The sequence below is a fragment of the Monodelphis domestica genome, chromosome 4 (genome assembly GCF_027887165.1).
Source record: "Monodelphis domestica isolate mMonDom1 chromosome 4, mMonDom1.pri, whole genome shotgun sequence".
NCBI classification, from domain to species: Eukaryota; Metazoa; Chordata; class Mammalia; order Didelphimorphia; family Didelphidae; genus Monodelphis; species Monodelphis domestica.
This window is the reverse complement of record NC_077230.1, coordinates 87,752,965-87,765,038: the sequence shown is the minus strand read 5'-3', so window position 1 is coordinate 87,765,038 and position 12,074 is coordinate 87,752,965.

Sequence of the window (12,074 nt, the reverse complement as noted above, 5' to 3'; positions counted from 1 at the left end):
TTCCTGATTCAGTTGACAAACATCTAACAACTGTGAGAGAGCAGGGGACCAACCCAGAAATTCTGCTCATAAATATTCTTTAGGAAGGAGTCAGAGTGCATTCCCAGCTCCATGGAAAATGCTCTGTAGTTCAACAGCCACTCCATTGATACTTATCACTTCTGACAGTGTAAAAACGTTCCATTGCATTCGTGAAAGATGCCCAAACAACAGGTATCCATTTTTTCCCAGTTCTCCACTCTGATTTTCTCAAAAGCTTGCTATGAATATTTTGGTGTATATGGGACATTTCCTTCCGTCTTTGACCTCCTTGGTGCATATGCCTAGCGGTGGGATCTCTAGGTCAAAGCAATAGATATTTCAGTCACTTTCTTTGCCTCTATTCTCTTTTCATGTGCTCCAGTGCCAGATCAATCATCTTAAAATGCTGCGTTCATGTTGCTTTTGTTCAAGGACGTTACAATTTATTGAATCAAGTCCAACTTCTTAGCCTGGCATTGATGACTATATAAAAGGTGCTACCAAAGTCTCAGGGAAGGTTTAAGCTCTAACAGCTTGAAACTGCACTAAGATTTTGAGCAAACTATATTTGTATACTTGCAAATATAGCCCCACATTACCTTTCCAGCCTTATTTCCCACCCTAGTCAGTCAGCCAAAATATTTAGCGATTTCTAGATGCTCCCCAATCACGCCTACCTTACCTGCCTTTGGATGTTCTCTTTGCTCCTCTACATTTTTTTTGTTTTCCTCCTCTACATTTCTAACCTTCATTTAGTCATTTATAAATTGATAATTTATATAAATTGATATAAATTTATAAATTATAAATTGGATCGGACGATCTCAAAGGCACGGGTGTGTCGTGGGCTCCTTTGGCATTTGGTGAAGTCTATGGACCTCTTCTTAGAGGCATGATTTTAAATGCAACGGGTGCCAATTACGTTGGAATACAGTTTTCAAAATAGTTCTAAAAGACCAGGTTCACAGATCCCCTGGCTAAGAACCTCTCCCTGCTCGAAGGTCTCTAATGGTCTCTGGTTCTATGTCCCAGTTTCTCCAGAGCCTATTAGTGAATTACTTCAGCCCACATTCCCAGCCCTGGCCTCTGCACATCAGGCCATTTAGTACTTATAATTTGCTCTCTCCTTATTTTATCTGTGCATGTTGCATCTCTCCACCTGCATTATAATACCCTGCGGGGCAGGAGGCAGAGATCGTGCCTCCTTTTTTTTCCTCTTTACATAGCCTGTAGCAGTACCAGGCACACACAAATAATAATAATAATAATAGCAGCTATCACAACTTTAAAATTTAATTCTATTTTTTAAAAAAGCATTTTTCATTCTGAATTTTCTCCCTCTCACTCAGTGAGAAGGTGAGAAATGCATATCATACCCATTATACATATGAAGTCATGCAAAACACATTTCTACATTAGCCATAGCACAAAAGAAAAAAAAAAGGAAGAAAAGGAAAATAAAGGAAAATGTGTTTACTCTGTACTCTGAGCTCATCAGTTCTCTCTCTCTGGAGGTGGGGAGCATTTGGAATGGCTGTGGATCAGAGTATTGATCAGGGGAGCAGCTATTCCTATTAATAATCATTGATAAGAATAGATGAGAAATAGCGGATGGAGTTCTGGACTCGAAGTCAGTAAGATCTGAGTGCAAAAATACTTACTGGCTGTGTGACCCTCAGAGAGTCACTTAGCCTCTTCACCTCAGTTTCTTCATTTGTAAATTGAAGATAATAGCACCTACCTCCCAGGGTTGTTGAGAGGATCAACGTAGATCATATGTATTGTTATATATATTATTTTTGTTATATATACCTTATTTTATATACATATAAAATATAGATGTGCATTATAATCCTTAAAGTGCTATATAAATTATAGTTATGATGATGACGATGATGATGTTACCTAAAATGAAACCACTTTAGATGTCTATTAGAAAACTTTTGTATAAGTGTTCACATTTTTCAGCTCTATGTAAGGGATGTTGTTGTTCAATCTTTTTAGTCATGTCTGATTCTTTGTGACCCCATTTTGGGTTTTCTTGGCAGAGATACTGGAGTGGTTTTGCCATTTCCTTCTCCACTCACTTTACAGATGAGGAAATAGAAGTCAAAGGTGAAGTGACTTGTCCAGGGTCACCTAGCTAATCAATGTCTGAGATCATATTTGAATTCAGATCTTCCCGACTCCAAGTCAGGTGCTCTATCTACTTAGGCCACCTAGCTGTCCTAGGAAGGGATACTGAACCTTAAAAAAGCCCCAACACAAACAGCATTTAAAGGAGGTTTTTCAGACCACCTAAAGCCACTATTGCAAGCCATTGCTAGTAATGAAATACTATAAGAGAAATATTTTATTCCATGCAAATACTGCTGCAGAGAACTCTTAAGGAGAGTCAAACACTGATGAGAAAGGGAAAATTAAAAAGAGTAAATACTTACCCCAGTTGGATTAGAGAAAAAAGCTCAGGAGAACTGATTCTCTGAGTTGAAAGAAAAGAACTCTGAGCAGTAAGAGACAGAAAGATAAATTCCATTTGAAATAACTTTAGACAGTATAAAATACTTGGGAATCTACTTGCCAAGGTAAACACAGGAATTATAGGAACACAATTATAAAACACTTTTCATACAAATAAAGTCAGATCTAAACAACCGGAAAAATATTAATTGTTCATGGGTAGGCTGAGCTAATATAATAAAAACAATCCTACCTTAATTAATTTACTTAGTACCATACCTATCAAACTACCAAAAATTATGTTATTGAACCAGAATAAATACTAACAAAATTCATCTAGAAGAACAAAAGGTCAAAAATAACGAAAAAAATGTGAAGGATGGAGGCCTTGCAGTACCAGATCTTAAACTGCACTATGAAGCAGTGATCATTAAAATAATCTGATACTGGGTAAGAAACAGAATGGAATAGATTAGATATACAATATACAGGGGTAAATGACCATAATAATCTAGTGTTTGATAAACCCAAAGACCCCAGCTTTGGGGATAAGAACTCACTTTGTTTGACACAAAATGCTGGGGAAATTGGAAAATGGTATGGCCGAAGTTAGGTATAGATTGATATCTCACACCCTAGACCAAGATAAGGTCAAAATGGATAAATGACTTAGATATAAAAGGTGATACCACAAGTAAATTAGAGGAACATAGTTTACCAGTAAAATCTATGGAGAAGGGAAGAATTTATGACCAAAAAAAGAGATAGATAACATTACAAGAAATAAAATGAATAATTCTGTTTAAATTAAATTAAAATGTTTTCTATAAACAAAACCAAGGCGATCAAGAGAAGACAACAAGCTTCGACAAATTTCTTTTGGCAAATTTCTCTGGTATAGGTCTTATTTCTTAAATATATAGAGAACTAAGTCAATTTTATAAGAATACAAGTCATTCTCCAATTGACAAATGGTCAAAGGATATGAACAAGCAGCTTTCAGATAAAGAATTCAAAGCTATCAATAATCATATTAAAAATGTTCTAAATCCCTCTTGATTAGGGAAATGCAAATGAGAACAACTCTGAGGTACCACTTTATACCTATTATATCTACCAATGTGACAGGAATGGAAAGTGATAAATGTTGGAGGGATGTGGCAAAATTGGGACACTAATGCATTGTTGGTGGAGTTGTGAACTGACCCAACTATTCTGGAGGCCAATTTGGAACTGTGCCCAAAGGGGTATAAAACTCCATAAGCTTTGACCCCATAATGTCACTACTAAGTCTATATCCAAAAGAGATCATAAGAAAGGGGAAAGGACCTACTTATACAAAAATATTAATCGCAGCTCTTTTTGTGGTGGCCAAAAATTGGAAACTAAAGGGATGTCCCTCAATTGGGGAATGGCTGAACAAATTGAGGTATTTGATGGAGATGGAATACTATTGTGCTATAAGGAATGATGAACTGGAGGAATTCTATAAGAACTGGAAAGACCTCCATGAACAAATGCAGAGTGAAATAAGCAGAACCGGGAGAACATTGTACACAGTAACTGAAACATTGTGGGATGATCAACTGTGATAGATTGAGCTACTTTCAGCAATACAAAGATCCAGGACAGTTCTGAAGGACTTACCACAGAGAATGCTATCCATCTCCAGAAGTAGAACTGTGGGAGTCGGAATGCAGATCAAAGCATACGATTTTTTCACAATGGTTTATTTTTGTTTTTATTTCCGGGTTTTGGTTTTAATGAGTATCGTTTTGCAACAATGACCAATATGGAAGTAAGTTAGCATGATAATACATGTCTAACCCAGATCAAATTGCTTACCCCCAGAGGGGGGAGGGAAGGAAGAGAGGGGAGACAATGTGGATCTTATAATTTCTGAAAACTTGGGCTGAAAATTGCTTATTACATGTAATTGGGAAAATAAAATATCTTTTAAAAATAGAAAAGAACTCTGAGCAGAGATCTTGAAAAAGATTTTAGAGAATATTTTTTAAAGATTTCATTTTAATTAACTAGATTTGTGTAGGCAAGCTGCCCAATACAGTGGAAAGGACAGGGGAAGTGGAGTCCTGAAGAATCTGGGTTCAAATCCTGTCTCAGATACTTTCCTAACTAGTCACTGATTTTGGACAAATCACTTATTCTCTTAGAGCCTCAATTTCCTCATCTGCCAAATTGGGATGTGGGCTAGGAAGGGTAGACGTGGCAATCTCTAAGGTTCTTTTCATTTCTAAAGCTATGATCCCATGATCCAAAGGAATCTGGCCAAAAGTGGGAAAATATGGAGAGTTGTGTGCACACAACTAATGAGCACTTTGGGTTTGTTCTGCTTTTCCCCCTTCAGTAATATTTTATTTTTTTCCACTTAGATGTAAAAAGAATTTTTGGCATTTGTTTGTTGGCATTTTGAGTTACACATCCTCTCCCTCCCTTCTCTTCCCCTCCCTGAGATGGTAACCAATTTGATACTGTTTATACACGTGCTATCACACAAAACATATTCCATAATCATCATGTTTTGGATGAAGATACATTTTTTAAAAACTCTGTTAATGGGTACTTTGAACTGGAACTAGGGCAAGGCTAAAGACAAGCTTCAGTTCAATTAAGGTTCTGAGTGAGCTGATGATGGAAAAATTAAGTGAAAAGGCCAATATATTTCCCCAGCACTTTTCTTTAAAAAAAAAAAAAAGAAACTTCTTTAAAAAACAATTTGTTGTTTTATTGCTTAAATCAAATTGTTTTAATAGGAACTATACTTTTTGTAATAAAAGGAAATGGGGGAAATAGATGTTAATCTCTCATTTCTGTGACAATCTCTGGGTGAGCCTTTGGCTGGCTGAGATCACAGGAGTTGTATTTTTTCCCAGTTTAGGGGAAATAAAAGAAGTTACTGTGAAATCCAGGACTAAAAATTAAGAGGTTCTTTTCTCACAGGGAAATGGCGAAAAAAATTATGGTATCTGAATGTAATAGAACATTATCGTGCCATAAGAAACAATGAAATGGAGTTTCATAGGAAGCTGGGAAGACCTTTATATACTGATGCAGGATGAAGTGATCAGAACCAAGAGAACAATTTCTACGATGATAATATTATAGAGAAAAACAACTTTGAACGAAGTTAAAACTGATCAACACAATGTTCAAGCACGAATCCAAAAGAAGGAAGCTGAAACAGCTCCCTCACCTCTGGCAGAGACGTCTTGAACTTAAAATACAGAAGGAGAGATGCTTTCAAATAGACATGTGGGGGTTCCATTTTCTGGGCTAGAGCTTTTTCAGGGTGGATTCCTTCTATTTGTTTGACGAAGGAGTGGAAAGTGGGAGAGTAAGGGGAGACACATCATTTTTTTTTAAATGCAGCAGATAAAGAGCCTTCTTCTTGGAAAGATTGACAGATTGGAGATGGGGGAGGAGGATGTGTCCAGGATTCTCCTGCACACCTGCGTCCCCACCACTGGTTTGCCGGAACTGTCGATCGGCATTAGGCTATTCAGTGACAGTATAATGACCAATTAACTAATAACTATATTGGCAATCAGGAGACATTGCAGATCGGGGCACGGGCATGCATTTTTATAGGGCCCATAACTAATCCTGGGCTACCATTGGTGCAAAATCCCCACACGTGGCCATGATGTGGCTGTAGTAGAGCGTCCGATTTTAGCAGGACGGCCTCCTGATGGACCTGCCAGGATGGATTAACTGCAAAATGTCCTCTCAAGTAGCTGAACGAATTGACCTGTTGGATAGGGCTGCATTGTCCATTTAAATGGCAGAGAATGCCTGCCAAATACAATGATTTCAGTTTTCGCATAATTGATGCCAAGCTACTCTTTTTGACAGTAATTAGCTCGTAGGTTCAGTTGCTCCTTAAAAACATTCCCAGCTGGAGATAATAAAACTGTTATCAGCCTCAAGCAGCAGGTTTGTCTTCCTGTTTGCTATGGCTGGAGGGCATGTATTCCATTCATCTAATCATTGGATAGAACTGTTTAAATAGAAGTTAAAAAAGAAGGCAGGCTGGGCATAGTCCAGCCTTTGGACTGCTTAGAATTGGAATGTCTTGGGTCAAAAAGCCAATAATGCACACTTAGAGCAGGATGATAGCATTACGGTTTTTGTTAGTCTTATTCAACTCTTTGGGACCCCATTTGGAGTTTTCTTGGCAAAGATACTAGAGTGGTTTATCTTTTCCTTCTCCAGCTCCTTTGGAGATGAGGAAATGGAGGCTAATAAGGTAAAATGATTTGCCCAAGGTCATACAGAGATTAAGTATCTGAGGCTGGATTAGAACTCAGGTCTTCTGCCTCTAGGCCATTGTGGCGCCCAGCATTAGGGTACAAGCTTTGAAAAATGAAAAGCCTCTTATCCTACTTCTGCAGGACCTCACTTAACCTCTTGGTTAAAACTTTGTAAAACTGGATTTGAATTAGTTGTCTTGTAATGTTCCTTCTGGATCTAAAAATCTTCTCTTGCCTTGGATGCTCAATAACCTTGTGACTTTGGGCAAGTTTACCCTCTTAGAGCACCAGTTTCCTCAGCTGTACAATTGTACACTTTGGACTACATGGTCTTTAAAACCCCTTGCGACACTACATTTTTTTAATCTTTTTTTTTTAACCCTTTACCTAAGGAGTATCAGTTCAAAGGCAGAGAAGCAGTAAGGGCTAGACAATGGGGGTTCAGTGACTTGCCCAGGGTCACATAGCTAGGAAGTATCTGATGCCACATTTGAACCCAGGACCTCCCATCTCTAGGGCTGGTTTTCAGTTCATCAGGCCACCTAGCTCTGCCTGCAGTACTGTGCTGTTGGTGGAGTTGTGAATTAATTGGTCCAGCCCCTCTGGAAAGCAGTTAGGAATTATGCTAAAGGGTCATCTTGGAAGGTCAATAGTTAGTCCTGGAGATGGGAGGTCTTGGGTTCAAATATGACACTTCCTAGCTGGGTGACCCTGGGCAAATCACTTAACCCCCATTGCCTAGCCCTTACCGCTCTTCTGTCTTGGAACTAATACTTAATATTGATTCTAAGACAGAAGGTAAGGGTTATTTAAAAGAAAAATTATGCCAAGAATGTCTAAAATACTCATTCTGTTTGACCCCAAGCTCCCACTCCTAGCTGTAATATCTCAGGAATGTCACTGATCAAAAAAAGACCTCACACTCCAAAATGCCAAGAGCAAGTTTTGTAGTAGCAAAGAACTAAAATAGCAGATACCCATCCACTGGGAATGGACAAGTCACATGAATGCCATGGAATATTACTGTGCTGTGAGCGATGATCAGCACGTTGGATCCAGAGAAGTGTGGAACGTCTTGGTTGAACTGATGCAAAGTGAAGGACCAGGAAACAACATATACAGCGACTACAACATAAATGGAAAGAACAAGCAATAAAACCAAGTATTGTTCTGAAATGAAAATGACCAGGATTCATCTAAAGAAGAGCTACAAGAAGGCCTTTCTCCCACCTTTGTTGCCAAAGTCAGGATCCATGGATGTGGAGCACTGAATGTCACGTCAGACTTTCGATGAGTGGATTGGTTTTGTCAAACCATTTCTTCTCCTCCCCTCTCCCCATCCCAGTTTCTCTCCCTTATTGTTTTTTAAAAATATCATCCCATCGGCTTTGGGAGGGGGGAGGGAAGAGGGAAAGGAAAGAAAATGAATCATGTAAATGTGGAAAAACATTTAAAAATAAGAATTAAAAAAAATCAAAATAAATATCATCTCATCATATTCAATTTACTCCTGTGCCCTCGATGTATATTCCTTCTAATTGCTCTAATAGTGATAGTTCTTTTTAAAAAATTACCTCATTCATTTATTTATTTTTAGCAATATATGTACTAACAAATGTCCACATGTTTTCTAAAGTTATATGATCCAAATTATCTCCTTCCCTCCCTTCCCTTCCCTCCCGCCTCCTGGAGCTGGTAAGCAATTTGATCTGGGCTATACATCGTTTTAGTGATAAAGTTCTTAAAGAGTTACAGAAAGGCAGTTAGGTAGCACAGAGGATGGAACACCAGACCTAGAGAAGGGAGGTTCTGGGTTCCAACGCGACCTCAGATGGACAAGTCACTTGCCTAGTCCTTAGCATTCTTCTGCCTTGGAACTGATACTTAGTATTGATTCTAAGACAGAAGGTAACGGTTTACATTTTTAAAGAAAGTTATAAGTATCCTCTTCCCATGTTGAAATGCAAACAGCCTAGTTTTGTCTCTGAGAATATCATTGGATCATGTTGTCCATATGGGACAGTTTCCTGGTCCAAAGAGTGCGTGATTCTGAGAACTGGCCGGGGTCTGACTGACTGGAAAACGTGGTTGGCGCAGTGGCGATCAGATGATGCTCCAAATGGAGAGTCAGAGTTTAGGACTGAGAGCTATAGGCTGGTTAGTGTGCCTAGAATTGCCTCAAACCTACTAGTGGGAACTTCCTTCTGTCCATTCTTAGGGAGATTTGTGGGCATTTAGGAGATGCTTCTAATTCTGCTCTTTGTAATAAAAAAAAATCCCTTTGTAGAAGTCAAGAGCGTCCTGTGGCTCCCACACTTGTCTCCTGGTTGAGGTGTGTTGCAAGTGCTAAAACTCTGCAATTTTATTTAGCTCTTTATTTGTAACTCTTTCAACATTTATCTTTTTAACATGTAGATAATAACATTTTTAGTCATCTTTTTTCTGACATTTTGGATCCATGTTCTCTCTTTTCCACCTTCCCCTCTCCCTGAAAAGGCATGCAATATGATAGAGGCTATATATGTGCAATAATTGTGACGTTGTAAGAGAAGATATATATTGCTTATTAAAAAAAACTCATAAAGGGAATAAAATGAAAAATGGCATATTTCAGTCTGCATTCAGTTCCTTCTACAGTGGTGGAAAGCCTTTTCCATGATGAGTCCCTTGGCGTTGTCTTGGAATCTTGCATTGCTGATAATAAGTAAGTCACTCACAGTTGATCATTGTACATTATTAGTGTTCTTGTACACACAATATTCTCCTGGTTCTGCTCACTTCACTTTGCATCAGTTCATGAGGCTCTCCAGGATTTTTGGTGATTGTCCTGCTTGTCATTTCTTATGGCACAGTAGTATTCCATCCCAATCATATGCCACAACTTATTCAGCCATTCCCCAACTGATGGGCATCCCCTCCATTTCCAATTCTTTGCCACCACAAAAAGAGCTGCTATAAATATTTTTGTACAAATAGGTCCTTTCCCCCTTTCTCTGATCTCTTTGGGATACAGTCCTAGTAGCACTATTGCTGGGTCAAAGGGGATGTGCAGATTGATGGTCCTTTGGGCTTGCTTCCAAATTGCTCTCCAGAATGGTTGTATATAAGAGCTTTTCAAAAGTGAGATAATGCCACATGAGCACAGCAGCATTTATCCTGAAGAATGTTGGGAATGATTCCAACTTTAGAGAATGTCTCCTTGGGACTGGAATAAAAAAAGGAATTGGAAAGAACTTTGGTACACATTGCCTCCCCATCAGAGGGTGAGCTCCTAGCTCAGAGGAAGAGAGGCAAGCAGGAAAGTTTTGAAAAGAACATGTTGGATTTATTATAGACCCCGTTTCACATAAAATCCTCTTTTTTTCTGTTCTTCATATATGTAAATGTTCATGCTTGTCAGTGTTTGTCAAGTTAATAACAAAACTAAAAATTATTCAAACACATAAAAATCACCCACAAAGAATGCAATAAGCATTAAGACTGTTTTATTTTTGTCTCTATCTCTAGTGCTTGGAATTATATGCCTAGTACATAATTAATGCTTAATAAAATACCTATCATATGATTGCTAGAACAAGACCCTAGCTAGGATCCTTTAAAAACCATGTTTTGATGGGAAATGGCTCATTTTATTTGGATTTGTTCTAGGGGCAGCAGTCGAGTGTGAGAAAGATTCCAACAAAACCTTAGGATCCTCTGCTGGGGCTCTTTCCAATCGTAAACAGAATGTTCTCAAGGTCTTAGTGCAGAGCTCTCTGGGATACTCCATACAAAGCTTCGGGACCATGAGAAACTATTACATAGAAGCTCAGTCCGAAGGGATCTCAGCTGATTTAGTTCAACTCCTATTTGAAGCATGAATCAAATGGCTGTTAGTTCTCTAGCTGATTTGATTCCTGGGTTTCTTTCTAGTTAGAATCAGCCTAGTGTCCCCTTGGGGTGCATTTGGTAAGGAAGGGGGGACTCCAAGGATTGGAATATAGATTTCGTAATCTCTGGCAAGGCCATTCCTTGGGATTATGGACCAGAATGGATCATCTGTATATTCTTTCACCCTCATCTATTTTAATATGGTGACACGAAGCTAAAATGTACATCTAGGGCAGCCCCAGAAGGGGGAATGAAGCCAGGAAAGGGTTTTTACTCCTTCAATCCCTTCTGGGCCATGCTCTTGGCTCTCCACACTTCTTTCTCCATCTTTCCCCAACGTTCTCATTTTCAAAGCTGCCTTCGCTGCCATATTTCGGCATCCTTCTCATCCTGGAAGATCCATCCACTCCGCAGCCTTCTCCCACTGGAAGGGCACAGTGTCCCAATGACCATTTCTCAGCATTCTCTCAACTTCTCAGTGCCTCTGGCTTCAGTTTCCTCAGCTCTTAAATGAGAGGGCTGGACTAGATCAGGAGCTCTTAATTCTCTCCGTGACATCAACTCCTTTGATAGGCTAGTGGAGCTTTTTGACTCAGAATAATTTTGACTCTCATTTATAAATACATAAAATCAAATACAAAGGATTTGAAACATTTTGAGGGGAATCAATTATGCTAGAATACAATGTACAAAACAACTAACAATAAACTATAAAGGATATCAAGCTGAAAATGAAGAGGACTGCCAGAGTGCCAACAAGGGAGAATGTAGGAGGGACCACTTTAAGGGGGAAGGAATGGATTTAAATAAACTTCCACAGGGAAGAGGGGGCAGCAAAGCTGAGGAATGACTAACGTTTGGTGAGATCAAAGGCTCTAGATGTGATTAAGTGGCAAGTGGGAAGAGTGAGGAGATCAAAGTCTGATAAAATCCAAGGCGTGGTGAGTTTCCAGAGATATCGGCTGCAACCATGAGGTCAGTGGGGCCAAGGCAGCATTTAACAAGGATCAGGAAGGGAAAATTATATTGGAATATAATTATTTTATTCATAGGCCCCAGGTTAGGAGTCCCTGGATCACATGATCTTGTAGGTCTCTTACAACTCTGATGCTTGCTTGGTTGCCATAAAGCATCCTTGAGGTCCACCTTACAGAGGATTCATTTTTTTTTTAACCCTCATCTTCTGCCTTGGAATGTACACTAAGAAGAGCTGTAAGGGCTAGGCAATGGGGTTAAGTGACTTGCCCAGGGTCACACAGATAGAAAGCATCTGAGGTCAGATTTGAACCTGGGACCTTCTGACTCTAGGTCTGATTCTCAATTCTCTGAGCCTCCTAGATGCCCCTTTACTTTTTGTGCTACCAGAGAATTCTCCATGATGGGATTAATCACCCTGAGAGGCAGAAGGATGCTCAGTCTTATTTTTTTGCATTACTTAGACACACAGAAGGA